We start from the raw sequence: 22902 nt of genomic DNA on the forward strand, positions 1-22902 counted from the left end.
GCACGCTAAGTGCACCCACTGGGTGTAGTCCCCGAGACTACGGTGGACTGCTGGCAGTCGACTGTAGTCTTAACATTGTGTTGCTGTAGCTGTATTTCTTCACTCGGTTTGGTCGGGCCAGGTCGAGTGGAACTGTATCCGGTCGACTGCGGGCAGTCGACTTTTTCTCTCTTTCTCTTTTTTTGGTCAAACCAGTGGGGGCACGCTGAGTGCACCCACTGGGTGTAGTCCCCGAGACTACTGTCGAATGTTTTTGATTCGGCTGTGGTCTTAGAAACGTCATCATTGTCTCTTAGTTACTCGGAAGCAACTTATCTTGGACGTCTGTCGACTGATTTTTCTTTTTACAGAAATCTTGCGAACTTGTAGCTTGCTATACTGAGTTGGAGAATCAGCAGATCCAGCTCAACCTTAACTTGAAGCTTGCTCAGGAGAATTTGAAGAAAGCGCAAGAAGAAGCAAAAGGTATGGCTGGTGAGGTTCTCCATTCTTAACGGGTGGCTTTTCTTTCTTGTCCATTCTTGATGTTGGTTCCACTCGACGCGCCGCAGATAAACTGGAGGAAGCTCTGAAGAAGAAGGATCAAGATCTTGCAGAGGCACAGAAGGAGGCCTCGAGCAAAACGAAGCTCGCAGAAGAGAAACTGGCTTCGGTCGGAACTCTTGAACAGGAGAACTCCAGACTGAAAACTGCTCTCGAGACAGCTAATCGAGATGGCAGTCGACTGAAGAAGGAGAAGATGGCTCTGCATGACAAGGCGGGCGAGCTGGCGGGGAAGGTAAAAGATCTGGAGGCTTATCTCAGAGGACTCGCCAAGAAGCTGTTCGTCATGCTCGAAGGTAATTATTCCACCCCGGCTGTCTTGTAGTTGCCGAGCCCGCGTACGGCCACTGTCTTATTCTTGAATCGTGTTTGCAGAATTCTGCCAGAGCTTCGAAGAGGAAACCAGTCGAGTGGAGCCAGGCTTGGATCCCGCCAATTCTCTCGTGAAGGACGAGGCTGCTATGAACGTGCTCCGACTGGAGTCTCGTGTTACCAGCATCGTTGATTATCTTGCTCGGCTGAAGGTTGCGATGTCGCGGATCGACACATCACTCTGGCCCGGAACGACACTTCAGAATGACCTCGAGTCCCTGATGGTCCGACTGAATGAAGTCCCGGGTCGAGTGGCGGAATGGAAGAAATCTTCTGCTAGATGTGGTGCTGATGTCACTCTGTCTCTGGTCCGCGTCCATTGCAAGGAGGCGCGAGAAGAAAAGCTGGTCGCCATCCAAGTTGCCAATACCAGGAAGCACAACTTTCAGGACTTCATGGAGACTTTTATTGCTGCTGCCACTCGTATTGCAGACGGGATCGACTTGGACGAGTTCGTCGCCCCCTCCAGTCCTCCTCCTGAGGAATGAAAAACTTCTATGCTTCACTTTAAATTTGCCTCGGAATGCCGAGTGGATTTGTAACCGTTAAACTCCGCCGAGCCGAGGGCTTGAGTACTTTGATCTGAGGTCTGGGACCTTTTAGGCTTTATCTGATCTTGATTTCTCGTTGAATATCTTCATGGTTTGATTCGTCGAGTGGATCTTGATCTTCACTCGGAATAACCTTGTATTTGCGGCGCAGCCCCGAAGGGGAAGGTAGCAGTCGACTCGCGGATTGGGTTGTGTCTTGTACTTAGGCGAGCACTGGGCTGCAGCTAAGCCTTCGAGTGAGAGGTTTGCTCTCCACTCGGTAGGATTTTTAAACACTTAGGCGAGCGCTGGGCTGCAGCTAAGCCCCCGAGTGGGAGGTTTGCTCTCCACTCGGTAGGATTTTTAAACACTTAGGGAGCGCTGGGCTGCAGCTAAGCCCCCGAGTGGGAGGTTTGCTCTCCACTCGGTAGGATTTTTAAACACTTAGGCGAGCACTGGGCTGCAGCTAAGCCTCCGAGTGGGAGGTTTGCTCTCCACTCGGTAGGATTTTTAAACACTTAGGCGAGCACTGGGCTGCAGCTAAGCCTTCGAGTGGGAGTCTGGCTCGCCACTCGGTAGGATTTCTAATCACTTAGGCGAGCACTGGGCTGCAGCTAAGCCTCCGAGTGGGAGGTTTGCTCTCCACTCGGTAGGATTTTTAAACACTTAGGCGAAGGCTTGGACTGCAGCTAAGCCCCCGAGTGGGAGGATTGCTCTCCACTCGGTAGGATTTTTTCAAACTTAGGCGAGCGCCTGACTGCAGCTAAGTCTCTAAGTGATAGAACTTAGGCGAGTGCTGGACTGCAGCTAAGCCCCCGAGTGGGAGGATCGCTCTCCACTCGGTAGGATTTTTTCAAACTTAGACGAGTGTCTGACTGCAGCTAAGTCTCTTAGCGGGAGAACTTAGGCGAGTGCTGGACTGCAGCTAAGCCCCCGAGTGGGAGGTTTGCTCTCCACTCGGTAGGATTTTAAACACTTAGGCAAGCACTGGGCTGCAGCTAAGCCCCCGAGTGGGAGTCTGGCTCTCCACTCGGTAGGATTTTTCAAACTTAGGTGAAACGGATTCGCAGCTAAGTCACCACTGAGGGAATTCGCACGCAAACAAGAGTGACAGCAATTATTGGAACACTCTTGTCTTTGATAAAAATGAACTGCGGGAAATTTTTTCTTATTACATCTCGTCCAAGGGAGAACTCAAGTGTAAAATGGGCGGAGTAGTTCCGCATTCCAAGCTCGTGGCTCGTCGATCTGGTGATCAACATTGTAGAGGTGATATGCTCCATTGTGGAGGACTTTGGTGACAATGAAGGGGCCATCCCAAGTAGGAGCAAGTTTGTGTGGTTTCTGTTGATCCACTCGGAGGAACAAATCTCCTTCCTGGAAGGCTCGGCTCTTCACATTCCGGGCGTGGAATCGACACAAGTCTTGCTGATAAATGGTCGATCTGATCATGGCCATCTCCCTCTCTTCTTCTAGGAGGTCGACTGCGTCTTGCCGGGCCTGTTCCGCTTCATCTTCGGTGTAAAGCTCGACTCGGGGCGCGTTGTGAAGAAGATCACTTAGCAGAACTGCTTCGGCTCCATAAACCAGAAAGAATGGAGTTCTTCCAGTCGACCGGTTAGGGGTGGTCCTCAATCCCCACAGAACTGACGGAAGCTCATCGACCCAAGCACTTGCCGCGTGCTTGAGATCACGCATCAGTCGAGGCTTTAGTCCTTTGAGAATCAGACCATTTGCTCTTTCAGCTTGTCCATTTGACTGGGGATGGGCGACCGATGCGTAGTCGACTCGAGTGCCTTGAGAGGCGCAAAAAGCTCTGAACTTGTCCGAATCGAAGTTTGACCCATTGTCAGTGATGATGCTATGCGGGACTCCATATCTGAATGTTAGCCCTCTGACGAAACTGATAGCAGTGCAAGCATCAAGATTCTTGATAGGCTTAGCTTCAATCCATTTGGTAAACTTGTCGACTGCCACAAGCACATGAGTGAAACCACTTCTGCCTGTTCTCAGTGGACCAACCATGTCTAGTCCCCAGACAGCAAAGGGCCATACGAGTGGAATGGTCTTCAGAGCTGATGCAGGCTTGTGTGACATGTTGGAGTAGAACTGGCACCCTCCACACTTGTCGACTATCTCTTTTGCCATCTCATTTGCTCTAGGCCAGTAAAATCCCGCTTGGTATGCTTTAGCCACAATGGTCCGAGAGGACACATGGTGACCACAGGTCCCCGAGTGGATATCGTCAAGGATTATCCGACCCTCTTCTGGTGTTATGCACTTCTGACCAATTCCAGTCGTGCTTTCTCTATACAACTGCCCCTTTATGACTGTGAAGGCCTTGGATCGGCGGACGATCTGTCGAGCCTCTTCCTCGTCCTCTGGGAGTTCTTTCCTTAGGATATACGCGATGTACGGTATCGTCCAGTCGGGAGTGATTGCCAAGACTTCCATGATTAGGTCGACCACAGCAGGAACTTCGACTCCAGTCGGATCTGTGGCACTTTTCGGTTGTGGGGCTTCTTCTGTGAAAGGATCCTCCTGGACTGACGGCGAGTGGATGTGCTCCAAAAACACATTGCTGGGAATGGCTTCTCTCTTGGAGCCTATCTTTGCCATATCATCAGCTGCTTGATTTTTCAGTCGGGGGATGTGATGAAGCTCTAACCCCTCGAATTTCTTTTCTAGCTTTCTCACTGCATTGCAATAACCAGTCATAGCCGGACTTCTGACGTCCCACTCCTTCATCACCTGATTAACTACCAAATCTGAGTCGCCATAGACCATGAGGCGACGGACGCTGAGTGAAATGGCCATGCGCAACCCGTACAAAAGTGCTTCATATTCTGCTTCATTATTGGAGGAATCGAAGTGAATCTGGAGAACATATCTGAGCTTATCTCCTCGGGGGGAGACTAGAACTACCCCAGCACCGGAACCATTCGGCATCTTAGATCCATCGAAGAACATGGTCCAGTGCTTCGAGTGAACTTGAGTCGGAAATTGCTGTTCAATCCACTCGGCGATGAAATCTGCGATCGCTTGGGACTTGATAGCCTTCTTTGCTTCAAACTTGATATCTAAGGGAAGGAGTTCAATCGCCCACTTGGCCACTCGACCAGTTGCATCTCTGTTATGCAGAATCTCTGACAGTGGGGCGTCGCTGACTACTGTAATGGAGTGGTCAGAGAAGTAATGTGCAACCTTCTTCGTGGTCATGTAAATCCCATATACGAGCTTCTGGTAGTGAGGGTATCTTTGTTTTGAAGGGGTCAAAACTTCAGACAGATAATAGACTGGGCGCTGAACTCTAAAGGCCTTTCCTTCTTCTTCCCGCTCAACCGTAAGTACTGTACTGACAACTTGTCCTGTGGCTGCAATGTAAAGCAGCAGAGGCTCTTTGCTGATTGGGGCAGCAAGCACCGGCTGGGTGGAGAGCAGAGCTTTGAGCTCTGCAAATGCTGCGTCAACTTCTGGAGTCCACTCGAACTTGTCAGACTTCTTCATCAGTCGGTAAAGGGGCAACGCCTTTTCACCGAGACGAGAAATGAATCGACTTAGAGCGGTCAAGCAGCCTGTAAGCTTTTGGACATCGTGCACGCGTACAGGACGCTTCATCCAGAGTATGGTGCCAACTTTTTCAGGATTGGCATCGATCCCCCGTTCGGAAACGAGAAAACCGAGTAACTTTCCACCTGGAACTCCGAACGTGCACTTTGACGGATTGAGCTTGATATCATACCTCCTGAGGTTGGCAAAGGTTTCAGCAAGGTCAGCCCGCAGGTCAGAACCTTTCCGTGACTTGAACACAATATCATCCATGTATGCCTCCACATTCCGACTGATTTGAGTGAGTAGACACTTCTGAATCATTCTCATGAACGTGGCTCCGGCGTTCTTGAGGCCGAACGGCATGGTGACGTAACAGAAGCATCCGAATGGAGTGATGAAATCTATTTTGATCTCGTCGGGTCCATACAGACGGATCTGATGGTACCCGGAATAGGCATCTAGAAAAGACAATCTCTCGCACCCCGCAGTCGAGTCGATTATTTGGTCGATGCGAGGGAGAGGAAAATGATCTTTCGGGCAGGCCCGATTGATATGTTTGAAATCAATGCACATGCGAAGTGACTTATCCTTCTTGGGGACCATGACGACATTGGCGAGCCACTCGGAGTGGTAAATCTCTCGGATGAACTCCGCTGCTAAGAGCCGAGCTACCTCCTCGCCAATGGCTTGCTTCTTCTGGACGGCGGACCGTCGAAGATGTTCCTTCACAGGCTTGAATTTTGGGTCGACTCGTAGACGGTGCTCAGCCAGCCCTCTGGGAACTCCAGGCATGTCAGAGGGCTTCCATGCGAAGACGTCCCAGTTCTCACAGAGGAGCTGGACGAGCGCTTCTTCCTATTTGGAGTCGAGCGTCGTTGAGATGTGAGTCAGGGCAGCATCGGGGTCGGTCGGGTGAATGTGGACTGGCTTTGTTTCACCGGACGACTGAAAAGCTGATTCTGAAGCAGGCTTCTTGGCTCGTAGCAATTCACTCGGATCGGCAGTCTTTTGGTACTCTTGCAGCTCGACCACTGCCATCTGAGCATCAGTGATCTTCGAGCCTTTCTGAAAACACTCTTCTGCTTTCTTTCGGTTGCCCGTAACAGTGATCACACCTTTGGGGCCAGGCATCTTCAGTTTGAGATACACGTAACATGGTCGGGCCATGAAGCGTGCGTAAGCTGGCCTGCCCAAAATGGCATGATAAGCACTTTGGAAGTCCACAACCTCGAATGTCAACTTTTCCTTGCGGTAATTCTTTGAATCACCGAAAACCACATCAAGAGCAATCTGGCCGAGTGATTGGGCTTTCTTCCCAGGAATGACTCCGTGGAAGCTCATGTTACTGGTACTGAGTCTGGACATCGGAATGCCTATTCCTTTCAAAGTTTCAGCGTACAGTATGTTCAGGCCACTGCCACCATCCATCAGGACTTTGGTCAGTCGAGTGCCTTCGACAATTGGGTCGACCACCAAAGCTTGCCTCCCAGGGGTGGCAATGTGCGTAGGGTGATCAGACTGGTCGAATGTGATGGCAGTCTGAGACCACTTCAGGTAACTGGGTGTTGCCGGAGCAACCATGTTTACCTCGCGGTTAATGACTTTCAGTCGACTTTTGCTTTCGACATCGACAAAAATCATCAGGGTGGAATTGACTTGGGGGTATCCATCGTCACTGTCTTCCTTGTCCTTAACTCTGTCCGACTCTTTTTCCTTGTCCTTGGACTGCTTGCCTTGAAACTGCTGGATTAGGAGCCGGCACTCTCGAGTGGTATGTTTTGGGTAAATAAAATTACCCTCTTCATCTTTCTTGGTGTGGATGTGACATGGCAGATCCAAAACATCATCCCCATCCTGATCCTTGACTTTCTTGGGCTTCCAGGGGCCCTTGGGTTTTCCCTTGAAGTTTCCCTGGGCCACGGCCAGGGCCTCTCTAGGGGCGGCTGGTTCGGCCTTCAGCTTTTGCTTCCGACTGGAGTTTCCTCCGGTTTCTTGGGCGACTGCCTTGTGCTTGCCACTCCAGAGTCGGTCCTCGTCTTCACCATTAGCATACTTGGTGGCAATCTCCATCATCCGATTCAGAGACATCTCTCCAGTTCGACTGAACTTCAGATTCAACTCTCTGTATTTAACGCCTTCCTTGAAGGCACAAACTGCTTGGTGGTCTGGCACATTCTCAACCGAGTGATGCAGCGTGATCCACCTCTAGATGTATTCCATCAGAGTTTCATTCGGCTTCTGCAAGCAAGACCGCAACTCTGTAAGGCCTGCAGGTCGCTTGCACGTTCCTTCAAAGGTTGTAATAAACACTCAGGAGAGGTCCTCCCAAGTGTAAATGCTGCTGGGTGCCAACTGATTTAGCCACGCTCTGGCTGAGCCCTCTAACATGAGAGGCAAATGCTTCATGGCCACCTCATCATTGCCACCGCCAATCTGTACAGCCACTCGGTAATCTTCGAGCCAAGTGTCAGGATTAGATTCACCGGTGAACTTGCTGATTCCAGTCGCCAGCCTGAAATTGGGAGGAATCACTGCGGCTCTGATGGCTCGACTGAAACACTCTGGCCCTGAAACACGTACTCCGCTGCTGGCAGGCGCATCTCTGTTGTGGCCTTCTCGATGAGCTCTGTTCCTGTCAACCAAACCTTGAACAAGGATGGATCTCGCATCAAAGCCTGGGTCCTTGGGGTCGACTGGAATCCTCTGCCCAACACTATGAGGGCGTCTGTCATCTCGATGTCGAGGCGCATATGACCCACTCCTCGGGGGAGGGGTTGGCACTAGACGTCGATCATCACGGTCGGATCGGTGATCATACTGCTCATTCCTTCTGTACTGATCATGCCGGTCGCCACGTCCCTCACGCCTCGGGGGCGATCTCGGGCTGTGAGCCGACTGGACTGTATCTGTTGCAACGGATCGACTGTGGATCCTATTCCGCGACTGGGAAACAGCGGAATTCTGGTTTCCCGCCGCCCGGAGCAACGCTCTGATCTGTAACAAGCCCCTGCCAGCCTCCGACTGGGAGGGCTGAATCGATTCTGCTATACGGGCCGCGGTGGCCAAATTCTGATCTGGGGTTCGGTATACCTGCGCCGGCGGGAAGAGCTGGCGTCGACTAGACTCGGGAGCCCGCTGACGCGCTTGCTCGTCGAGTGCTCGCTGGAGATTCTCCAGTCGAGTGCGCTCGGCCAAATTAGCCAAGCGCGCGTCCTCCAAGGCCCGAGCCTCGGGGGACTCTCCGACGATAGGGGTGCGGAGGGCGTCCGTGTTCCGGCGGCGAAGCTCCTCTCGCTGTGATGACGTGAGAGGTTCGGGGAGATACTCATCGTGGGGATGCGACGGGTCGCCCCCACCTGCGCCTCCATCAGCGCGAGGGAAACCAGGAGGACTGTGCGTTCCATCGACCACCAGGATCTCAGCCGCGGGGTCGCTGCTGTCGCACTCGGATGCGGTCTCCGTGGAGCCAGTCGACAGGTCGAACAGGCCGCAGAGGGATTCGTCGGGCTTGATTGCCGTGACTTGCGGGGCGGCCGACTGGCGAGCCACGGCGTGCCTCACCCACCTCTGCAGTCTCGACCGACCGGAGCGCTTGCGCCGGTGGGAGACAGAGCGGGGAGACGATACGGGGGCCGACCGATACTGGGTCGATGGCTGCCGCAAGAGGACGCCACGAACGCATGCGCGGAAGTGCGTCGCGCCGCGGACGGGGAGCGCGTCGATGTCGAGTGGTGCCTCCTGAAGCCAGGCGGAGTCGTCGGCGATGAACGTGAGCGCGCCGAGGCGGATCTCGCGGCCCTCCACCAAAACTCCGCACGAAACCATGATCAAAGGGATCGGAAAAATCGCAACTTCTCCAATCAGGCGCTAAGATTCCTGCCCCACGGTGGGCGCCAACTGTCGTGGTTCTAACTCTGACAGTGATGTAGGGGGGTATGTATGGAGAGGCTAGATCTCAGCTATTGGGAAGTTGTAAACACACCAAGATGTACGAGTTCAGGCCCTTCGCGGAGGAAGTAACAGCCCTACGTCTCGGTGCCCGGAGGCGGTCGACTGGATTACTGGCGTGTGAATAACAGGGGTGCGAACCCTTCATACTGAGGAGGGGGTGGCTTATATAGAGTTCGCCGGCCCTCTCCCGCCCTCAGTAATGCAGGGTTTAAGGTACATTTAAGGTTGGGCGTTACTGGTAACGCCCCTAATAGAGTGCTACAATGACCATAAAGACTACTTAATAGCCGACCGTTTGCCTACGGAGTGACTTCAGATCCCCTAGCGGTCGAGTGGCTAGCTTCATGGTCGAGTGGTAGCTTCTTGGTCGAGTGTCTTGAACCCGTCGAGTGAGATACCTTCAAGTCGATTGAAAGGTGAGTTCTTCTAGGGATGTCCTTGGGTAGGGCTCTTTGGACGGGTCCGTGCCCCTACCCTAGGTACATAGTTTCATCAGACCCCGCTGCCACGGGAGGGTAGGACAAAAGATGTCATGCAAGTTCTTTTAATAGAGCACGTATGACTATTTACGGAATACATGCCTACATTATATCCATGAACTAGAGCTAGTGCTGTATCGCCCTAGGTTATAACTGTCTCATGATGAATATCATCCAACAAGTCACCGATCCAATGCCTACGAACTTATCATTATTGTTTCTGCTAAGTTACTGCTGCTATCATAACTGTTACACTTACTAAAAAATTACTGCTATCACTGTTACTGTTACTATTTCTGCTGCTACTACCAGCAAAACTATCAAACTACTTTGCTACTGATCACTTTGCTGCAGATAATTAATCTCTAGGTGTGGTTGAATTGATAACTCAGTTGCTAATACCTTCAAATATTCTTTGCCCCCCTTGTGTTGAATCTATAAATTTGGGTTGAATACTTTACCCTCAAAAACTATTGCGATCCCCTATACTTGTGGGTTATTAAGACCTTTTTCTGGCGCCGTTGCCGGGGAGCATAGCTATATTTGTTGAGTCACTTGGGATTATTATCATATTATCACTATGAAGAATCTAAAGGATCCTAAGACTAATATATTTCCCTCAAGGACGAGGGGAGGTAAGGAACTGCCATCCAGTTCTGCTTTAGATTCACCTTCTGTTATGAATAAACTTGCAACACCACCACATGCTATTAATTCTGATATGTCGCAAGTTATTGATGATGCTAGTACCTTGCTTGATAATGATGATGTGCCACTTGGTGATTTTCTTGGTAAAGAAATTGCTAGAGTTATACAACTTGATGTTGTTGAATCTGATGATGAGCTTGAAACTGAAACTCCTGAAACACCTACTAGAACTAGCCTTCCTAGATATGAATTGCCTAAGGTACCGGAAGGTTATGTTACGAGTGAAGAAACAACTAGAGATATTCTTGCCTGCAATGATAGAGATGATCTAGAGAAATTATTACACAAGTATAAAGAAAAATCTTTGAATGCTAGAATGAAGTGTGATCCTAAGTTTGCTACTTCACCTATCTTTATTGATGATAAGGATTATGAATTCTCTGTCGAACCAGAGTTAATTACTTTGGTTGAATCTGATCCTTTCCATGGTTATGAAACTGAAACTGTTGTGGCACATCTTACTAAGTTGAATGACATAGCCGCCCTTTTTACTCATGATGAGAAAACTCGCTATTACTTTATTCTCAAATTATTTCCTTTCTCATTAAAGGGTGATGCTAAAGCTTGGTACAATACTCTTGCTCCTGGTTGTGTGCGTAGTCCCCAAGATATGCTTTATTACTTCTCTGAAAAATATTTAACTTTGTGCAAACTAAAGAAGAGAGTCTCCCACAAGCTTGGGGGAGGCTTTGCCAGTTACTTAATGCCTGATCATCCTCTTAAGAAAAACGAAATACTTGATATCTTCTATAATGTACTAACCGATGCTTCTAGGGACTTCCTAGATAGTTGTTCTGGTTGTGTTTTTAGGGGACGAACTGTTGATCAAGCTGAAGAATTATTGAATAACATATTGAAAAATTATGATGATTGAAATATTCCTGAACCACCACCTATGGTTCAAACTCAATTGGAACAAGTTGCTAAATCTCAAAGGGAATTGCTTGATGAAATGAATAATAATATGCATGACTTTGTTGTTAGAGTTGCAACCAGAGGAGGTAAATTGACTCAGGAACCAATTTATCCTGAGGGGCACCCAAAAAGAATAGAACAAGATTCACAAAGAGCTAACACTGGTGCACCTAGTCCTTCTAGGAAGAAAAAGAAAAATGATAGGACTTTGCACACTTCTAGTGAGCCTGAAATAGAAAAACCTCCTGATAATGAAAATGAAGTTTCTATCTCAGATGCCGAAACTCAATTTGGTAATGAACACTCACCTAATGATAATGAAAAAGATAATGATGATGTTCATGAAGACTCTCAACCAACCAATGAAAGAGAACCAGATAATGATGTTGAGATAGAACCACATGTTGATCTTGATAACCCACAACCTAAAAATAAAAGATATGACAAAAGAGACTTTGTTGCTAGAAAATACGGTAAAGAAAGAGAACCGTGGGTTCAAAAACCTATGACTTTTCCACCTAAGTCAACTAAAAAGAATGATGATGAAGAATTTGAACGCTTTGCTGAAATGTTGAGGCCAGTCTTTTTGCGTTCTCGCTTGACTGATATCTTGAAAATGCCTCCTTATGCAAAATATATGAAAGACATCATCACAAGAGAAAAATACCGGAAGATGAAATCTCCACTATGCTTGCTAATTATACTTTTAAAGATGGATTACCTAAAAAACTTGGAGATCCGGGAATGCCAACTATACCTTGCTCTATCAAGAAGAATTATGTGAAAACTGCTTTATGTGATTTAGGAGCTGGTGTTAGTGTTATGCCTTTCTCTTTATATAAAAGACTTGACTTGAATAAACTCACACCTACTGAAATATCTTTGCAAATGGCTGATAAATCAACTGCCATACCTATCGGTATCTGTGAGGATGTGCCCATTGTTGCTGCTAATGTTACTATTTTGACTGACTTTGTTATACTTGAGATGCCCGAGGACGACATCATGTCGATTATCCTTGATAGACCCTTCTTGAATACTGCAGGGGTTGTTATTGATTGCAATAAAAGCAAGGTCACTTTTCATATTAATGGTAATGAGCATACGGTGCACTTTCCGAAGAAACAATTCCAAGTGAATGGTATTAATGTTATTGAAAAATCTCCGACAATCACTATTGGAAGTTTTCGAATACCTCTACCTACTGTCAAAAAGAAAAATGAAATGCTTATTGTTCGGTAAATGCATATCCCCGTTGAGGTAACTTAGTGATTTACGAAAGTTCTTCGGTTTCATGCTAATCGAAAGTGGTTGTTAATAAGACTTGATCAACCTTATTAATGGATCATTTTTTGAACGGTATGAAGTTGATGGATTTAGTAAGCAGTACTCTCTGACCCTACTTTTTATTCTCTGTTTTTATTAGTTAAATAAATAAAATGCCATGCTTTGTCTATTTTCTGATTTTCCCGTGTAATAAAAAAATGACCCAAAAATAAAAGTTCTCAGAATGCCCTGAAAATTTAATATGATTGTTTTCTGAATATTTGAGAATTTTTGGTGCAATAAACATCAGAGGGAGGTGCACCAGGTGGGCACAACCCAGTTGGGCGTGCCACACCCCCGGCGCGCCCTGGTGGGTTGTGGTCCCCACATGGGCCCCCTCACTTATCTCTTTAGCCCACATCATCACTTACCTCAAAAATCCCCATTGCTCTCTCTCCCGTGTTCTTGAGCTCAAACCCACGGATTTTAATCTCTTTGCTCGAAGCTTCGTTTCCGAAACTGTTTCAGGGGATTGTTGCTTGGTATGTGACTCCACCATTTGTCCAATTAGTTTTTGTTTTAGTGGTTTATACTTTGAAAAATTAGCTACTCTTGGTGCTGCTATAGATGTGCTTGCATGTTGAATTCTTAGTGTTCTAAGTAGTTTGAATGCTTGCTATGGCCTCTATGTATCCCTATGAGTAGTTGTGAAACGCCCCGAGACCGATGCGCCAGGTGTCTTCCAGTTATTCGCTGTTGTTGCCATGTCATTTGCTTGCGTGTTGCATATTGCCTTGTCATCATGTGCATTGCATCATCATGTTTTCAAAACTTGCATCCGTCCGGGTCTCCAAGTTATTTCCGTTGTCCGTTCTGAGCCCAGACACACTTGCACGCGCCCGCGACACCTCTGAAATAGTATTTTATAAGTGGCCGGAAATTGTTCTCGGAATGGGGTGAAAGTTGGCGTGCGGTCTTATTATAGTGTAGGTAGATTGTCTGTCAAATTTCATCGTGTTCGGAGTCCATTTGATGCCCCAACAGATAACTATAGCAACAGTATAGCCGGTCTATCGTCGGACGTTTTCGATCTCCGAAAACAGCCGTCGGGCTGCATTCCTCCACTTTCCTCGCAGACCACCTCCTCTCTACATAGCCCACTATCCCCACCGGCAGCCCACCTATCCCTTCTCGCGTCCGGAGCCGTCCGATGGTGATCGCACGGTCTGAAAACCCCTCCTAACCACTCAAACCCTAGCCCTAGCTATAAAAGGAAGCCTCCCCTTCCATTTTTGGCAGCAGACAACTCCTTCCTTGAAATCCGCACGCCGCCAGCCTCCTCCCACCTTCTCCTCGTTTTCTGCGCCGGCCTAACCCGCCTCCGCCACTTGGCGCCGCCGCAACCGCCGCCCTCCACCAATGGGAGGCTGCCACGCGCGCCCCGACCTTCCCCCCGCCGCCCGGGCCCGCCAAAGCCCATCTACGGCCCGCCCCAGGCCGATTTGGGCCCGAGGCGCCCGCGTCGCGCCGCCACCATTCACCGTCCTCCTACCCCGAGCGGGATCGAGGAGAGGAGCTCCCGATCGAGCTCCTGGCGCCGCCCGTCCCCATCCTCACCGGCGGCCTTGCCGGAGCCGTCACCGGAGACCTCCCAGGCCGGACTCCACCGCCTTGCTCCTACTTCCCCTGCCTGTCTCCTTCTCCTCCCTCCTCTCACGTCTCCCTCTCTCCCGTTCTACAGGATCCGCCGCTGCCATTGATGACCGCGAGTTGAGCTCCTCGTCGCCGGTCCTGCTCCAGCCAGATCCGGGCATGGCGCCCCGGATCCGACCCCCCTGCGCACGTTCCCGTCCGCCAAGTCCATCACCTCGCCGCCCCTTCGCCCGCTTGTCGGAGCTCTGCGCCAGGCGTCGCCCGCAGCTCGCTGCATCGAAAGGAGAACGAGCGCACGAGCAACGCTCGCGTTGACCGCGCCCTGGCCTAGCGGCCTCGCTCGGCCTGCCTCCACCAACTGGGCCTCAGCCCATGGTGAGCCACCACTGCGCCCCCTTCCACTATTGGGCTAGTCAGATTCGGCCCAGTCCTTGTTTTTTCCTGCCGAACGAATTTAGATTATCCGCAGGATTGCAGTTTTACATAAAAGTCCCTAGTTTTCATGCATATAATTACTCATGAACCGTGCATCATATTAAAATGTTTTATATATGTAACTTGCTTAGAATTTTTTCTAGTTTCATAATATGCCACTTTCAACCATGTTTAAAATGTTTTTGTGTTTATTTTGCATAATGCCATGCTAAAATGATTTATTTCATAACTAAATAACTGTAGCTCCATTTTAAATAAATTATATATGTAAATGGGGTAGAAAAATGCATAGATTTTGTTTTAATATTTAACAACAATAAAATCTGCTTTAGGACATAACAGTACCAACTGTAAAATATGCGCATGAGGATTTTTCGGACTTGTTGTTTGTTGTTCCGGCCTCATTTAAACTTGCCTAGATAGGTAGTTTTCATATGCTTCACCCCTTGCCATATTTAATAACATTTAATATTGTTGGGTACATAACCGAGAGAGAACTAAATAATTGATGTGGTGTTTCGTCAATATGCGACTCGTTGCATATTGAGCTCCACTTAATTTGTAGTTTTGGTTTTTGCACTTTGCCATGCCATGCCTCTTTAAACCGGACATGCATCATACTTGATTGTGCATCATGCCATGTTCATGCTCGTTGGTTTACCATGTTGCTTGCTTCTTTCCGGGTTGCTTCTCTCGTTAGTTTCGGTTTCGTTCAGGAGTTGTGAGGATCCATTCGACTACATCCGTTTGTCTTCTTCATGGACTCGTTCTTCTTCCTTACGGGATCTCAGGCAAGATAACCATACCCTCGAAATCACTTCTATCTTTGCTTGCTAGTTGTTCGTTATATCACTATGTCGCGCTACCTACCACTTGTTATATCATGCCTCCCATATTGCCATGTCAAGCCTCTAACCCACCTTCCCAGCAAACTGTTGTTTGGCTATGTTACCGCTTTTGCTCATCCCCTCTTATAGCGTTGGTAGTTGTAGGTGAAGTTGAATTTTGTTCCATGTTGGAACATGGATATGTTGGGATATCACATTGTCTCTTATTTAATTAATGCGTCTATATACTTGGTAAAGGGTGGAAGGCTCGACCTTATGCCTGGTGTTTTGTTCCACTCTTGCCGCCCTAGTTTCCGTCATACCGGTGTTATGTTTCTTGATTTTGTGTTCCTTACGCGGTTGGGTGTTATGGGAACCCCTTGACAGTTCGCTTTGAATAAAACTCCTCCAGGAAGGCCCAACCTTGGTTTTGCCATTTGCATACCTTCCACCATATACCTTTCCCTTGGGTTTTGCAGACTCAAGGGTCATCTTTATTTTAAACCCCCTCGGGCCAGTGCTCCTCTGAGTGTTGGTCTGAAACGGGCAACCTGCGAGGCCACCTCGGGGCAACTTGAGGGCTGATTTTACTCATAGCTTGACCTATTCGGTGTGCCCTGAGAACGAGATACGTGCGACTCCTATCAGGATTTGTCGGCACATCGGCGGCTTTGCTGGTCTTGTTTTACCGTTGTCGAAATGTCTTGTAACCGGGATTCCGAGACTGATCGGGTCTTTCCGGGAGAAGGAATATCCTTCGTTGACCGTGAGAGCCTGTGATGGGCTAAGTTGGGACACCCCTGCAGGGTATAAACTTTCAAGAGCCGTGCCCGCGGTTATGTGGCAGATGGGAATTTGTTAATGTCCGGTTGCAGAGAACTTGACACTTGACTTAATTAAAATGCATCAACCGCATGTGTAGCCGTGATGGTCTCTTTCCGGCGGAGTCCGGGAAGTGAACACGGTCTTGTGTTATACTTGAACGTAAGTAGTTTCAGGATCACTTCTTGATCACTTCTAGCTTCTCGACCGTTGCGTTGCTTCTCTTCTCGCTCTTATTTGCGTATGTTAGCCACCATATTTGCTTAGCGCTTGCTGCAGCTCCACCTCATTACCTTATCCTACCCATAAGCTTAAATAGTTTGATCTCGCGGGTGTGAGATTGCTGAGTCCTCGTGACTCACAGATACTTCCAAACAGCTGCAGGTGCCGATGATACCAGTGCAAGTGACGCAACCGAGCTCAAGTGGGAGCTCGATGAAGACCTTGGTCGTTACTACGTTTCGTTTCCTGATGATCAGTAGTGGAGCCCAGTTGGGACAATCGGGGATCTAGCATTTGGGGTTTATCTTCCCTTTTATTCGGATTTGACCGTAGTCGGTCTTTGAGTGTATTTGGATGATGTATGAATTATTTATGTATTGTGTGAAGTGGCGATTGTAAGCCAACTCTTTATTCCTTTCTTATTCGGTATATGGGATTGTGTGAAGATTACCCCTCTTGCGACAAAACTACCATGCGGCTATGCCTCTAAGTCGTGCCCCGACACGTGAGAGATATAGCCGCATTGTGGGTGTTACAAGTTGCTATCAATCTTACAAAGTTTTGTTGACAAATTTTTGTCACTCCATTTTTTTTATTTTCAGAAAATTGTATGAGGACATGATGAACCTATTTGGAAGGAGTTCTTCGAGGAGACGATCCTCGGAGGCATCTTCTAGTGATAGTTTTGCTCGTCGGTCTTATGTTGAACCAAGTGAAAGTTCCACGCGAGATGCCGCCTCCAAGACATGTTTATAGCCTAGCGATGAATATATGGTGCGTGTGGGCATTAAGGAGGAATTTAAGCAATATGTTCACAATGTCGGCCTCGGTCCCTACCTATCAAATAAGTGTGTACAACACCAACTTCTCACTGAATCATTTATCAAAGGATTTAAATATTTTCCACGTGAGTCTAGGGTGTCATTTATGCTTTATGATAATCCTTATACTATCCCACTAGAGAATTTTGCTTACCATTGCAAACTTTCATTTTGGGGTTCGCTTGATGAGCCACCAATGATTGAGTATGAGTCTTTCGTGACTAGCCTGTGCTACGATGAAAATAGGGGAGTGAGACAAAGAAGAATAAAGAGCATTCACTTTCCCGCAATTCAGTTTTTTGCATTATTTAACGGGAAATGCATAGTAGGAAAGCAAGACTGTAGCATACTTTGTGCGCCAGACTTGAGCCTCCTTCACACCGCTCTCACCAGTGAAAGGAATTATAACCTTGGAGCGATTGTTGCATGTAGACTTCAGCACAATGCTAACAGTGGTTGGTTCTATGGTGGAATTTATGCCACGCGTTTTAGCACGAGGTCTGGGTGTTTCGCCTTTGCCCCTTGATCCTATCCTACCTACGCGGTATTTAGATTTTGACACTTTGAAAGAACACAAAATCCTTAAGGAAAGGGTTGATAATTTCACTTACAATCTAATGTTTAACCAAAAATCTATTGTGGACACATATTTGCCAGTACCTGCTCTTTTTGATTATAACAGCAAGGGGAGATATTTTGTTCTTGAGAGCGAGGCTCGAGCTCATAACGCAACAGTGGTGGCGGCACGGCGTGCTGAGGAATCCGCACCGAGAGCCTCCGTGAGCTACCACGCCGACTACTACCCTCCAGGCTACTGATCGACTACCAAGTTAGGTCAAAAGCCTAAGCTTAGGGGAGTACGTGTCTCTCGCCGACAATACATTCATGTCCACTTGTTCTATTTGTTGGTGTTCACACCTTTCATTGTATCATCCATACTTAGATTTATTTTATTGCTTTCTTCTTGTGTGTTTGAAAAACGTTAGAAAAACAAAAAAATAGTTGTAGTTAGTTTACCTTCTATGCATGCTTAAGTACTAAAAAGAAAATCCAAAAAGATTTCCTTGTTCTTCTTTTGCTTGATGGGAGATTTCCCGTGTAAATAGTTTTTCTCGTTTTTGCTTTTCCCTTATTTGCTTGCTTTAGAAAACCAAAAACTCCAAAAATATTTCAGTGTGTTTCCCTGAATTTCTTTTCTTTTTATTCGAGTTGTACCGAGGAGAAGACCACGATGAAAATGTTGAGTGGCTCTCACATGAATAATTGTTGAACTAATAAAGAGCCCATTTTACCTTGTCTTCTCCTGTTGAATAAAATGTTTGCAGATTCCAACTTAGTCCATGGCACTCTTGCACTATTATTATTTTCATATCATTCGGTCGTGCAAGTGAAAGGTAATAATGATGACATTCGATGAACTGGCCGTGGCAAAGAAAAATTGGTATGAACTCGACTTGTTCTGTTTGTGTAAATATGTTTAACCTAGTATCCATGCTTCAACCCATTATGATTAGACATGTTTGCAATGACAATTATAGATTATAGTTTCTCATGCCATGCATAAGTAGCTGGGAGTTAATAATGATTTATCTTGGATATCAACATAGCATTAAGATGATTGTGATGTAGTATGATGATATGGTATCCTCCTCTGAATGTTCAAGTGGCTTGACTTGGTACATGTTCATGCGTGTAGTTGAATCAAAACCAACGTAGCCTCTATAATGTTTATTTTCATGGTGTTAATATCCTACTCATGCTAGTGTCCAATGTTACTTACGCATAATGCATGGTTATAATCGTCGTTGCTCTCTAGTCGGCCGCTTCTCAATCTAAATTGCTAGCCTTTGCCTGTACTAAGTGGGAATTCTGCTTGTATATCAAAAACCTTGAACTCAAAGTTATTCGAGATGAGTCCACCATACCTACCTATATATGGTATTACCCTGCCGTCCTAAGTAAATTTGCATGTGCCACATCTAAAAACTTCTAAAAATTATCCGTTTTGTGTGCCTAGATCGTTCATGGAACGACAGGAGGTGGTCGATATCTTCCATGCTAAGCGGATTATTCTCAGGTCTAGTGTTTATTCACTCGCCATCGCACGAGAAAATGGGCGGTAATAGGGATTCCCAGTCCCGAACTAAAAAATGCAAATAGTTAAACAAAACTCCACATGACTTATGTTGGTATGGACAGCACCCGTTGTTTCGGACAAGCCATGGAGTGTGATTGATGGTGGAGGGGGAGTAAACCTCTACTTTGCTTGGGAACCGCCACTAGCGTGCTTAGCATGGAAGATGTTGATAAGTGATGGTCGTGAAGTAAATGAGAAGGGTGCATGTCTTAAAATTTCATTTATCTCTGTTTTAAAAATTGAGCTCTGGCACCTCTGCAAATCACTGCTTCCCTCTGCGAAGGGTCTTTCTATTTACTTTTACGTTGTGTCATCACCCTCTAAAACAAGCGCCAGAAACTGAGTAGAGCACATCGATCATGATTTATGCATTGTGTGTAGCTAATGTTGGGTGCATCATGACTGGATCTTTTCTATCATGAATTACAATGTTTAGTCGTTGCTTGAACTTTGGAGGTGCTCTGCATTTATGTTTTGCGGTCTCAGAAAGGGCTAGTGAGATACCATTATTGTCATATTATATCATGGTTGTTTTGACAACGTGTTGCCATTTGAGATATCTTATTATTGCTCGCTAGCTGATTATGTCATTGATATGGGTCATTATAATCTTTAAGAGTTATTGTCGATATGGTTAGTTATAATGTTGGGTGAAAACCTGGGTGTTGTTTAAGCTTATTTATGCAAATAAGAGCAAAAGAGTTCGTAAAAGTTCTTTCTTATTTTCAGTTTATCAACTGAATTGCTTGAGGACAAGCAAAGGTTTAAGCTTGGGGGAGTTGATACGTCTCCAATGTATCTACTTTTTCTCACGCTTTTCCTCTTGTTTTGGACTCTAATTTGCATGATTTGAATGAAACTAACCCCGGACTGACGCTGTTTTCAGCATAAATACCATGGTGTTGTTTTTGTGCAGAAATAAAAGTTCTCGGAATGGAGCAGAACTTTACGAGGAATTTTTATATAATATATAAGAATTTCTGGAGTCAATACCTACCGAAGAAGGGCCCCTGGGTGGGCACAACACACCAGGGCGCGCCCCCTCTCCTGGTGCGCCCAGGTGGGTTGTCCCCACCTGGTGGCCCCACTGACCCTGAAATCAACGCTATAAATTCCTATTTTTGGAGAAAAAATGAGGGGAAAAGAATCATCATGATCCACGAGACTAAGCCGTCGCCAAACCCTGTTCTTACTCGGGAGGGCAGATCTGGAGTCCGTTTGGGGCTCCGGAGAGGGGGATCTTCGTTCTTCATCATCACCAACCCTTCTCCATCACCAATTTCATGATGCTCCCCACCGGGAGTGAGTAATTCCTTCGTAGGCTCGCTGGACGGTGAGGAGTTGGATGAGATTCATCATGTAATCGAGTTAGTTTTGTTAGGGCCTGATTCCTAGTATCCATTATGTTCCTAGATTGATGTTGCTATGACTTTACTATGCTTAATGATTGTCACTTTGGGCCCGAGTGCCATGATTTCAGATCTGAACCGTTTATGTTATGACCATTATATCCATGTTCTAAATCCGATCTTGCAAGTTATAGTCACCTACTACGTGTTATGATCCGGCAACCCCGAGTGACAACAATCGGGACCACTCCCAGCGATGACCGTAGTTTGAGGAGTTCATGTATTCACTATGTGTTAATGCTTTGTTCCGGTTCTCTATTAAAAGGAGGCCTTAATATCCCTTAGTTTCCAATATGGACCCCGCTGCCACGGGAGGGTAGGACAAAAGATGTCATGCAAGTTCTTTTAATAAAGCACATATGACTATTTATGGAATACATGCCTACATTATATCGATGAACTGGAGCTAGTGCCGTATCGCCCTAGGTTATAACTGTCTCATGATGAATATCATCCAACAAATCACTAATCCAATGCTTACGAACTTTTCATTATTGTTTCTGCTAAGTTACTGTTGCTATCATCACTGTTACACTTGCTACAAAATTACTGCTATCACTGTTATTATTACTATTGCTGCTACTACTATTATCAAAACTATCAAACTACTTTGCTACTGATCACTTTGCTGCAGATAATTAATCTCCAGGTGTGGTTGAATTGACAACTCAGCTGCTAATACCTTCAAATATTCTTTGGCTCCCCCTGTGTCGAATCTATAAATTTGGGTTTAATACTTTATCCTCAAAAATTGTTGCGATCCCCTATACTTGTGGGTTATCAGCTAGCTATAGACTGAAGCATACTTTGCCTGATATCATATCACCAACATGGAGTGCTTTTGTAACTGGGAGGCTTATCACGGACAATGTCTTGGTGGCCTATGAGTGTTTCCATGCAATAAAGAAGAAGACACATGGTTCTAATGGCTATTATGATGTGAAACTAGATATGCACAAAGCGTATGATCATGGTGAGAGTTTTTTTTGGAAAAGATGATGCTAAAGATGGGCTTTCATGCTCAATGGATAGAGTTGCTTATGGAATGTGTGTCCTTAGTTAGCTACAAAGTTCGGTTTAATGATTCAGAGACCGAGGAATTTCCACCCATGAGAGATCTGCAGGGAACCCCTATTCCTGTATCTTTTCTTGTTGTGTTTGGAAGGCCTCTCTACCCTCCTTGCCCATGAGGAACAAGTGGGAGGTCTTGAAGGTACATGTGTCTGTAGGAATGCCCCATCAATTTCACACCTCCTATTTGCTGACGACTCATTAACTTTTATGAAGGCAAACACACATAATGCAGACACTTTGGGTTCTGGACACTTACTGCAGTAGCTGTGGACAACTTGTGAGTACCGCTAAATCAAGCATTTATTTTAGTCCTAATACTAGCGTCATTGTGAGAGAATAAATGTGCAGAAAACTTGAAAAAATTCTAACAATGGTTGGGGTTGACAGGAGTGACTGTTTCCAACACCTCATTGATAGAATCTATCAAGGCCTGAAGGGATGGAAGGAAAAAACTCTCTCTATGTATGGTAAGGAGATTTTATTAAAACCAGTAGCCCATGCAATTCCTTTTTATACCATGCCAGTGTTTAAGCTACCTAAAGGATTTTGCAAGGCGGTTACTGATGAAATGTCTAGCTTTTGGTGGAGAGATAATGAGGATAAGAAGAAAATGCATTGGTTTGCGTGGTGAAATATGTACATTTCGAAGTAGAAAGGGGGGCATGGGGTTTAGAGACCTTCATAGTTTCAATCTTGCTATGTTAGCAAAGCAATATTGGCAACTACTCCAAAACCCGGACTCTTTATGTGCATGTGTGTTGAGTGCTAAATACTATCCAGATAGAAATACTTTGCAAGCTGGACCAAAGAAGCGATCATCATACACTTGGCAAAGTATTATTGTGGGTATTCAAACTTTTAAAAGAGGATGTATATGGCGAGTGGGGACATGTTCACAAGTAAAAATCTGACAAGATCCTTGAATCCCTTTAAGCGCAACCAGGAAAATTATTACATCAAGGGGTGCAACTATGCCGGAAAAAGTTGAAAAATTGATCGATCCACACTCAGGGCAATGGGATGGACTACTATATGTGATGTTTTCTCTCCAGTTGATGCTCATCGTATTTTGCAAATTTCGCTTAATGTTCAACTCATTAAAGACTTTATCGCCTGGAATTATACTCGCTCAGGATCTTTTTTAGTTCGTCGGTGTATCATAGAGAAGTTGATCATCAATATGGAG

Source organism: Triticum urartu, chromosome 2, assembly GCF_003073215.2.
Source record: "Triticum urartu cultivar G1812 chromosome 2, Tu2.1, whole genome shotgun sequence".
NCBI classification, from domain to species: Eukaryota; Viridiplantae; Streptophyta; class Magnoliopsida; order Poales; family Poaceae; genus Triticum; species Triticum urartu.